General features: G+C 41.8%; 1 long non-coding RNA gene across 2 annotated transcripts; it reads right to left on the bottom strand.

The window, feature by feature from the left end:
* Positions 1-3,572: 3,572 nt before the first annotated feature.
* On the bottom strand, positions 3,573-10,677 carry LOC149466207 (uncharacterized). Of its 2 annotated transcripts, XR_016312105.1 has the most exons (4): positions 10,663-10,677; positions 8,356-8,436; positions 4,970-5,054; positions 3,573-3,802 (listed from the first exon to the last, which is right to left on the bottom strand). It is a non-coding gene; the product is annotated as an uncharacterized LOC149466207 (long non-coding RNA). The 2 variants fall into 2 exon arrangements; XR_016312106.1 differs by lacking the exon at positions 10,663-10,677 and having other exon boundaries at positions 4,970-5,052; positions 8,356-8,426.
* Positions 10,678-11,093: the final 416 nt, after the last annotated feature.

Raw genomic sequence — 11,093 nt, 5'->3', positions numbered from 1 at the left:
GTGGGGAGGGAGGATTTGTGCTGGGAAAAGTAATAAGATGGGATGCGAGAATAAGAAATTTGAGGAAAAGAAGATGTGTGCTGGAAGGGGGGGGGGATTCTATTGGGTAGGGGAGATTTGTGCTGGGGAATTAGAGATTTGAGCTGGGAGGTTGGATTGAGTGCCATAGGTTTTTGTGATTGGGGGGGGGGGGTTGGACTAGGAGGAGGAGGATTTATTACATTGTGCTGTTGGCTTGCAGAGGGAATTAATGCTTAGGGGGTGAGTGTGCTGATCGGTACTGTTTGTTTTTTTGTTTTTTGAGGAGGATTTATGCTGAGACATGAATTGAGGGCATTCAGTATATCCCCTCTCCTCACATCACACAGCTGAGATCGGATTTCATTACAGACACAGCCTCGATCTGTAGTCAGCTAAACACTGTACAGATGGATGCTGTGTCTGTAAAGGAATCTGATCTCGGCTATGTGCTGTGTGGTCTGCAGGAGAGCTGATTACCCAGACTGTATGCAGTGTAGGGAAGGGAGGGGGAGACCTGCTGAGTGCTCTGCCAGCTGAGACTCTGTCCCCTTCTCTGCTGATCAATGTCTTATACCCTGCTGATTCCTGTCCTCTGCACTGCTGACCTGACAACACATTTTCTCCACCCTGCTGACCCTTGTCCTCTTTTCTGCTGACCCCCTGCACACTGTCCTCTGCTTTGATAGCCCCCTGCACACTGTCCTCTGCTCTGATAACCCCCTGCACACTGTCCTCTGCTCTGATAGCCCCCTGCACACTGTCCTCTGTTCTGCTGACCCCCTGCACACTGTCCTCTGCTTTGATAGCCCCTGCACACTGTCCTCTGCTCTGATAACCCCCTGCACACTGTCCTCTGTTCTGCTGACCCCCTGCACACTATCCTCTGCTCTGATAACCCCCTGCACACTGTCCTCTGCTCTGATAACCCCCTGCACACTGTCCTACAAACTAATGACCTCTGCAGACTGCCCTATAATCTGCTCACCCTATCCTCTGCCCTGCTGGCCCCCTGTACATTGCCCTACTGACCTCACATTCTCTGCCCCCCTGAGATTTCACTGCACCCCTGCATCAGACAGTCTAGATTTGGCCCTGGTTAAAAGTCCCACTACATACAGGTGAAACTCTAAAAATTAGAATATCGTGCAAAAGTTCATTTATTTCAGTAATGCAACTTAAAAGGTAAAACTAATATATGGGATAGACTCATTACATGGAAAGCAAGATAGTTCAAGCTGTGATTTGTCATAATTGTGATGATTATGGCTTACAGCTCATGAAAACCCCAAATCCACAATCTCAGAAAATTAGTATATTACATGCAATCAATAAAACAAGGATTGTACATAGAACAAGACCTCTGAAAAGTATAAGCATGCATATGTACTCAGTACTTGGTTTGGGCCCCTTTTGCAGCAATTACTGCCTCAATGCGGCGTGGCATGGAAGCTATCAGTCTGTGGCACTGCTGAGGTGTTATGGAAGACCAGGATGCTTGAATAGCGGCCTTCAGCTCTTCTGCATTGTTCGGTCTCATGTCTCTCATCTTTCTCATGACAATGCCCCTGTTTCACCTGTACTAGGGGAAAAACTTTGTTTTTCCCCTAACACATTCCTGAACCCTGCACTCCATACATAACACATTCCTGGACCCTGCACTCTGTACATAACACATTCCTGAACCCTGCACTCTATACATAACACATTCCTGAACCCTGCACTCTGTACATAACACATTCCTGGACCCTGCACTCTGTACATAGCACATTCCTGAACCCTGCACTCTATACATAACACATTCCTGGACCCTGCACTCTGTACATAACACATTCCTGAACCCTGCACTCTGTACATAACACATTCCTGAACCCTGCACTCTGTACATAACACATTCCTGAACCCTACACTCTGTACATAACACATTCCTGAACCCTGCACTCTGTACATAACACATTCCTGAACCCTGCACTCTGTACATAACACATTCCTGAACCCTGCACTCTGTACATAACACATTCCTGGACCCTGCACTCTGTACATAACACATTCCTTGACCCTGCACTATGTACATAACACATTCCTGAACCCTGCACTCTGTACATAACACATTCCTGAACCCTGCACTCTATACATAACACATTCCTGAACCCTGCACTCTGTACATGACACATTCCTGAACCCTGCATTCTATACATAACACATTCCTGAACCCTGCACTCTGTACATAACACATTTCTGAACCCTGCACTCTGTACATAACACATTCCTTGACCCCGCACTCTGTACACAATGCAGTATTGAATCCTTCCCCACTTTATGTAACATTCCACATTTTGAGAAAATCCATTTGTAATGGAAGCTTTTTATTTATTGTTTGAAATGATTGTGCTGGGGTTGTGTCCGTGAGACTCTTGCTTGTGGCACAGCAATCAAAGCATATTTTATAGGTACAAGAAAGCCCTGGTTTTGTTTAACCACTCCCCTTAAGCCCCTCCCACTGTTAAGTATTTGGCCACACCCATTGTGTCATTGTGCATTAGGCATGCTGCAGGACACTTCCACCCTCAACTGTCCCTCATTCTGAAGTTCAAAAGTTGGAATCTATGGTGAGAGGATCTCTGGAGACTCATGTAAGGAAGGCTCTGGTGACCAGAGACCTCCTTACATCACAGTTCCCCTTTACATCAAAGTCCACAGCTTTCTCCTTCACACATATACAAATGTTTTACGAAGAAAAAAAGTAGTTCTTACTGTCTTTTTTTTGTTTGGGGGAGGGGGCTCTTCTGAGTTCTCTGCCTATAGGCTCCTGAGATGTAAATCCAGCCCTGACACTTTAGTTCAGCTCTGCAGGGACTACATCTTCAGCAGTACTGGAGTATCTCATGACCATGCCCTGTCTACCTCGGGCCCCTCCTACACTGACATTCAAGGTTCAAAAATATTTATTGAGGGATGAATATGCCATTGCAACAGAATAGTTGTCAAGAACAATGCACAAGAACAAAGTAGAGCCAGATGTGGGTCCCTCAACAAGGGATCAGAATTTAGAGTCCAAGAAGGAACTAAAGAACAATGGCAGCCACAATGGTTGAAACCCAGTGAAACACAACTCACTTTGCAGACATGTCAGAATGGCAGCATTTGGCCATATTTGTACAGTGAAAGCTTTATACGTAGTGTGCTGCTGTGTTTCATGGACAGAGAACGATGCTAATTTTAAAATAGAGGAAGTTTCCTCCTATACAGCTAATCTTATACGGGAATAACAATTTTAGTATTGCTGCCATGAATTCCAGTGAGCATTGCTGATGGCGGTTTGCTGGATGGAAAATGTTCTATAAATGTTATTAAAGAGAAAGTAAAAGTATAAAGAGTAAATGCCGACTGATCCATTCTGTATGCTTTTATCTTGATTGGATAAAGTGGAGGATCTCTCCGGATCAGTGGGGCTGCTGAATCCAACTGAGAGCTGATAAGTGCGCTAAGGACATGATTTCCCCCCAACTAATGTGGGTTCATGATATAAAAATGATTAAAAAAAAGAAAAAAACTCAGTGTATGCTCCATCTTTATTATTTATAAGACATCTGTTGTGCAATTAGCTCAATGACATTCCACATCAGATGATTTACAATTCACGTTTCAACATGTTTTCTGTATTTTACACATGATTGTGGGCACAAGACCAGCGGCCGCTTTAACCAACCCTGCTAAAAATCGTTTTTCCACTTCAACATCCCCTTCATCTTCACCATCTCTCTTTTCTTCATTGGCATCTCTCCTGGGAAAAGACACAGTAATCAGTAAATAAAGCAACATTGATTATGACACAAAAACTGCATTTCACTGGGACCACAAATGTGTATTTTTCAGCTTCATTGACTACCCTGGTGTTGCTTTTTAGAGCCAGCAGGCAGCATCCATGTAATAATGATAGTTATATAGTTACATAGTTAGTCTGGCTGAAGAAAGACAAAAGGCCATCCAGTTCAACAACAAAAAAAAAAGTTAAAATCCTATACCCACAATTGATCCAGAGGAAGGCAAAAAACCCAGCAAAGCATGATCCAATTTCTTTTATAATCTCCTAAGAGGCAATCGGACATTCCCTGGATCAACTTTACCTATATCATACATGATAATGATCACTGCGGCTAACTTCTACATGCAGTGGAAGGGAATGACCTCCCCTTCTGCTGCCTTCTGCCCCTTGCTTGGGCTCTCTCATCCCACCGGGAGAGCTGAGCTACCAGCTGGTGCATCCACCGGCTGGCCAGATAACCAATGAAAGCCGGAACTGGAAGTTAAAACTACCAGGGTCCTATGGCAATCATCACCTCCAGTTCCAGTAGATGTCAATTCCAGCCCACACCATTCCGGTCGGTGGAACGCCGAACACAAGGGGGTATGACTGTTCTTTGGTAAAAGACCGTCTACATCAGTGCTGAACTTGGGCACAATATTACTGTACGTGAGTACAATACTTTTGTTTACCTTCTTCATCCATTTTATAATAAGATACTAAAACTATACTGTAGTTCTTTCCTTTTGGTTTGATGGTTTTGTGTTTCTGGATGGATGCATCAAGAGCAATGGAGATTGGGGAAGAGCTATAGCGGAGTGGCATTACTGGTTTGGAGGATACTCAATATCCTGCAGTGCTTCTTGACCTTTAGTAATATGGAGGTCACTGGATGGTGGTGAGTGTGCACTTCTCACAGAGGGGGGGGGATCGAGGTGGCACAATTGCAAGATTTGTTATTAAAGGCACAGGGAATTGTAATGCACAATGTGGTAGACATATTGCATATGTTGGACAGGTAATTGTTTAGGATGGAGAGAACAAGTAGTAGAGAGTTTTGTATCTTGATGCACACTTAGACTATAGAACCTATTAGAGCATTGGAAATCTATATTATATTTAAAAAACAGTCTTCTACATACTTACTCTTGTTCACAGAGAGATAAGTTGATGGTGCCAAGAAAGAAAAGGAGTAACAGGGATTTCTTCAAGGTGAACATCTTTGAGCTCTCTGGATAATTTGGATTCATAGAAAGAAAAAGAAGACAAAATTGAAAATATGACTCAAAAATATTACTAGGCCCCCTATTGTTAGGTGCACATAAAATGGTTGTTCCATTACAATAAAAAGTCCAATGTTTGCTCGAAATCATCATAAAGGATCGCATACACCTGGCACCCATTATGGGCAGGTTGAGTGTATTTTTTAATGACATGGATTTACTTGATGCTTTCTGGACTGTCAAGGATCCGTTAAACGATCACCCTGTCACGTGTCCACCACACACAGGATGGTAAAGAGGGGATAATAAAGTGATTTACACTTAAATATCTCAAACCGTATATAAGACCAGCCGTGATACCTTTTCACAGCCCGCACTACCTCTGGTCACCACCAGATGGAGACTCCACTCCAACCCAGCTGGTCGACCACACATTGGCAGATACGATCTTACATACAACCTTGTGCCCTGATTAGAGTTGAGGACCAGCTTAGTAATCACACACCCTTCTAAGGTCTCTTCAGCTATCCTAGCTTGAACCCCAGTGTTGATAACCCTTCCACTGTCCACACACCCCCACACCAGACGCACCACAAAGGTAGCCTGCCACCACCCAACAGTTTATCCGCAGAACGGTCTGTTGAGACACCACACACACACAGATCTCCGTCTGGCAGATCTGATACCTTTGCAATCTGCGTGCAATCTGCCCACTCACAGTGCAGTTGCATACAGATTGGCAATGAGCTTAACCGAGGCACTAAAATACAATACAATATAACCCAATCTAATCTCTCCGATCTAGTCTCTCCGAAGATATGAGCATGTGCTTAAATACACAGAAGTTCACTAATTAATTTTAAGATTTAATTTCCCAAAGTGGGCAGTGCATAAAATATGTACAAAATATAAAAAGTTACAGAAATACAAAAGATATAAGAAGACACACAAATGACTAATTACTATAAAATAAAAGGGAATAAAAAGACAGAATAACACTTTACCCTGAGGCTGGAGCAAGCCAGACACTTAGCAATCCATTGGTCGATCGAACCAGCTCCGTACGGATCACCCTGTCCAAATGTCCGTGCGTTCAATTTTTTTGCGATTTGGACATGGGCGGGACATTAGTCTTCGGCCTATTGACTCTGGGGGAGGTAGTCCTGACCTGCCCACAAGAGGTACTGTGTATGGACCTGCCCAAGTTCAATTGGGCCGAGACTGGCCTGAACACCAAGTCGGGGATTGGATTTCTGACACCAGCGCGTCAGCCCGATCGCAACAGTACCAAACACCATCCGACTGTCGCACCCCCGCGTCATCTAACCATTCCATGCATTTCCCTGGCTTCCTCCCCAAGCCACAAATATGATTCTTATATGCAAATGTAGCGTACAGAATGGCCTGCACAAAGGAAGCATTTCCATCTCTCTCCAACTAATATTTCATCTTTTATAAGAGATTAAACATACCCCTTTGATGAATACATAAACCTAGCCGTCCTGTCTCCTATAACAAATTCCTAAACAGGTTTTCCCAGCAGGTGATAATCTCTTTAACACAAAGATGTCACCTCCAGGAGGCCTGGCTTTAGGCTAATTAACGCTAATTGATGCTAAATGATGATTGAGTCTGTAAGGCCTATTGAGTAATTGTGTATACATACACATCTGATCCCAGACCATTTGTTTGTACCTTCTGTTCATTTCCCTACTGCCCAGGGGCTCAATGTACATCCTTAATTACCAGACTGGTCCTGCACATACCTTTGCAATGAAAGGGCCTGACATAATCTAATCTACTCAACCTATCATGGCTATGATACATATTTCCACTCAAATCTTACATGTCCCTTACAATAAATTTTACATGTCCGTTACATGGACCTTACTGGATCTGGCTACCCATGGATAAAATAAATAATTGGGTGTCTTGACCTATCTTGTTCCTCAATCCCAAAAGGAAGAGCACAGCGGGTTCCTAGGTGTCATAAGAGCTGGGTCACAAGAACCAAAGTTCTAGTATCCATTGTCTATGGTTTCCAGGGCTTTCTATCTTAAACAGAAATACGTTTTGCCTCAAATTGTCTACCCACTCTGGGCCTCACTCAAGTAGTGCTAAAGGATGTTAGATGGAAAATAATTGTATTGTATATGAATCTGCTTTACTAACTGGACTAAGAGTTTCATTAAGGTTTTTCTTGTATGGATGGGAAGAGTCCCCAGATAATGGTCTCTATGATTTTAATTTGTTCCAGGTTTATAGAGAAGGAGAATGAGACTATTGACAAAAAAGTTAACAACCTCCCCCGCCCCCCAAAAAAAACACACACAAAACAGGCAGACTAGATGGACCACTCGGTCTTTTTCTGCCATCACTTTTCTGTTTCTATTGAAATTATGTGAAAATGGTTGATCATTATATGGAATAGAAATAGCTTTCTACTGTACTATTTCCTAATAAGGGCATACATATATGTATAACTGTGATAGAATATGTAATAATATTTGGGTCAAATGATTGATATTGCAATTCATTGAAAGTGTGTTAGGTTTTTACTATGTACTGAAGGGCAATATCCCATCCCCCTCTTCTACTGGTCAGCTGGTAACAAAGATTTGAATGACACCATGTGCAACATGTAGTATCTGCTCTGTACCAGAATTGTTCTCTAACATCCGGACACACATTTCCACAAATCTGCACACACAAATCTGACTTAAGCAAAGATTTTTTGTTTCTGCTAAAACTTTATATTTATTAGGTTTTATATTTTGTTACATTTACTAATTAAGTACAAAATTGCTGACAAACACATTTTTTATTTTTATACAAGTAAATAAGTACCATTTATCTTTAAACACTTCTCATCCCTAAAGGGTATTTTTTCAAAGTTTAAGAAGTACCGAAAATAAAGTTAGAGAAAGGACCACTGATCAGACTGCTAACGGGGACTTATTACGGGACCCCACTACGAGCTGTGGAGAAACTTTAGAGAACTTTTAGTTGACCATAACCCTTTAGTGACCATTATAGTGCAACAATGGATTCCTCCTTTACATTTCAAATGTAGTTAAAGTTTGAAGAAACTTGGGCAGAGGATTTACCTAAAACATTCATTGTGCAAAATAAGCCATTGTGGGGAAAATGATATGAGGAACCTTACCATCATTTCAAGTCAAACTAAAACAGAGGAGGCAATTCAACTTTACCTGAAATCTGAATACGAAGGTTTCTTTCCTTATCAACAATTATACAGTACTAGGAATAATAATAGGATAATGATATTCCAGCATAGACAGTACTTACCGGGGGGGGTTCAGTTGGTACTGAGAATGTAGACAGCTGGAAGACTTCAGTGAAGGTCTACCCAATGAAGAACGGGGTCGGCTTATATATTAGCAGACAAACAAGTTGAGTTAATAGAAGTTTTAATTAAAGTTTGATTTAATAGTCACATCTTTCTTAGGTACATATAACTGATACCATATGTATTCATTCAAATATTTATCTTCTAGCCTCCAGGTAGGATAAATATCAGCACCCAGTCAGGAGTTTAGATATCTCCTGATCTGCTACGTAGAGTTTAAAAAAATATATAAATCAATTTAAGTGGAATTCCAGTTTATTTTTTTCCTATACAGTAGCATGGAGTCATTTTGGACAGTTATGTGATCTTTTTTAAAGCCTGGTACTCATGATCAGCAAATCATATGAAAAATACCAGTTTTAAAGCGATCGTATGATAATCTGATTATTAGTACACAGCTTTCATCCGAAAATATTTGAAGGGACGAGCACGAATATTTTTCTTGCAGGAGACCAGATCGTACAATTTTAATTTTAATCAGTACAGTTCTCGTCCGAAAATACAATACAAATACATTACATCACTTACGAATTTTCTTTCTGTCATACGAGAATTTTCGTAACTATAGTAACCTCTTTACTTTCAAAGTGAGACTAGCATTCAAAAAAGAAAATGGATGATCAATCGTCCAATATTCTCATCGTGTGTAAGGGGCTTAAAGCGGTAGTAGACCGCAACTTGAAAAAAAAAATCCCCTGGAAGATAATGTCATAATGTGCTAGGATGCATACCCACTGCAGAGGCTTCCATCTTCACCCAGTCTTCCTTCCTGGTTCTGGACGCCTGACTGGCCGAGCCACATTGATGTCACTCCCGCACACGGGAGTCTCTGGACACGGCACAGTGCTCTAAAGCTCTTTCAGAGCGCATGTGCCAGTGGACAAAAAGAGCGAATATCTCCTAAGCGGTGCATGTTTAGGAGATATTCATTTTACCTACAGGTAAGCTTTACTGTAAGTTTTCCTGGAAGTAAAAGATACAAAAGTGGGTTTACTTCCAGACATCCCTGGTTTCTGGGGACCGGACCATGTATGGTTAAATAACATTTATTAATATAAATAACTCCTTTGACTCTGGAGTGGATTCAAATATGGTGGGTTAACACAGGGGTTAAACTTTCAAGTCCAGACCTACTAGCCGGTCACAAAACTTACTCGCCACCAGTTGCCCCACCCAACCTTGCCCAGATCCCCCCCCCCCCAACCCCACCCCCGGCCAGCCCCCAACCACACTCCCTTAAAGCTTATGAAATTACATTTTTCTTTAGGATAAATAGTCCGAAATATAAAACTGTATACAGTAATGTATATCCCAGCTCCCCTGTACTCCATTATAGTGATGTGACATGTATACAGTAATGTATATCCCAGCTCCCCTGTACTCCATTATAGTGATGTGACATGTACACAGTATGTATATCCCAGCTCCCCTGTACTCCATTATAGTGATGTGACATGTACACAGTATGTATATCCCAGCTCCCCTGTACTCCATCATAGTGATGTGACATGTACACAGTATGTATATCCCAGCTCCCCTGTACTCCATTATAGTGATGTGACATGTACACAGTACGTATATCCCAGCTCCCCTGTAGTCCATTATAGTGATGTGACATGTATACAGTAATGTATATCCCAGCTCCCCTGTATTCCATTATAGTGATGTGACATGTATACAGTATGTATATCCCAGCTCCCCTGTACTTCATTATAGTGATATTACATGTATACAGTAATCATAGTAATGATAAATAAGTGGGGTGTAGCGCTAAAAACAAATAAAAACAATATATCCACATATATAAACGAATGTGAATGCGTAAACGGATATAGAGTCTGTATCAAGAAGAAATATAGCAGATGAACTTGTGACTCCAACCAAAAGAGAAAAATGCGCACTCACCGGAAGCGCATAGATAATGCGCATATATATATATAAATTTCCAGAGTAGATTGGCCAATCCGGTGAACTTTATCCTATGTTGCAGTCATCAAGCCCTTGGAGAACGGTGTTGAATCCCTTGACCAGGAGTTCCTTCTTTAGGCTAAATGAGGTAATCAGCCTGGATACGGGGCTCCTGTTCCTCCAGATATGTTGGATACTGACAGGTACCTGTGGGCTTAATAGCTCCAAATAGGAGCCATAGAAAAGGTGCCCATAGTGTAGTATGTTAATGAACCTTTATTTGCAGTACCACATATCACAGACAGGGTATAGTGATATACAATAAAAAAGCACTATACCTTCATTTAAAATATCCGCCCGGGCTTCAATCCAACTTGGTTCTCCCTCTGATGAAGTACTATTTGCACGAAAGGCCTCAGGAGGAACTAGACAGTACAGCACACTTCTGCCGCCCGGTGCTGGATTGAAGCCCGGGCGGCTATTTTAAATGAAGGTATAGTGCTGAATGTGAGTTAGGGACCTTAGATTGTACACCCCTTGAGGGTTAGGGACTGATGTGAATGTACAATATATATATATATATGTAAAGTTCTGCGTAAATTGGCGGCGCTGAATAAGTACCTGAAATAAATAAATAATAAATAACTCCCTTGACTCTGGAGTGGATTCAAATATGGTGGGTTAATGGTAGGAGAATGGTAGGGTTAATGGTAGGAGAGTAGATGGGGTACTGGAGGTTCAGTCATGCCTGTCCCCATTGGTTGAAGCA

Source organism: Staurois parvus, unplaced genomic scaffold (assembly GCF_062004578.1).
Source record: "Staurois parvus isolate SC_StPar_1 unplaced genomic scaffold, SC_StPar_1.0 ptg000132l, whole genome shotgun sequence".
Lineage (NCBI taxonomy): Eukaryota > Metazoa > Chordata > Amphibia > Anura > Ranidae > Staurois > Staurois parvus.
This window is presented reverse-complemented; position numbering and strand designations above follow the sequence as displayed.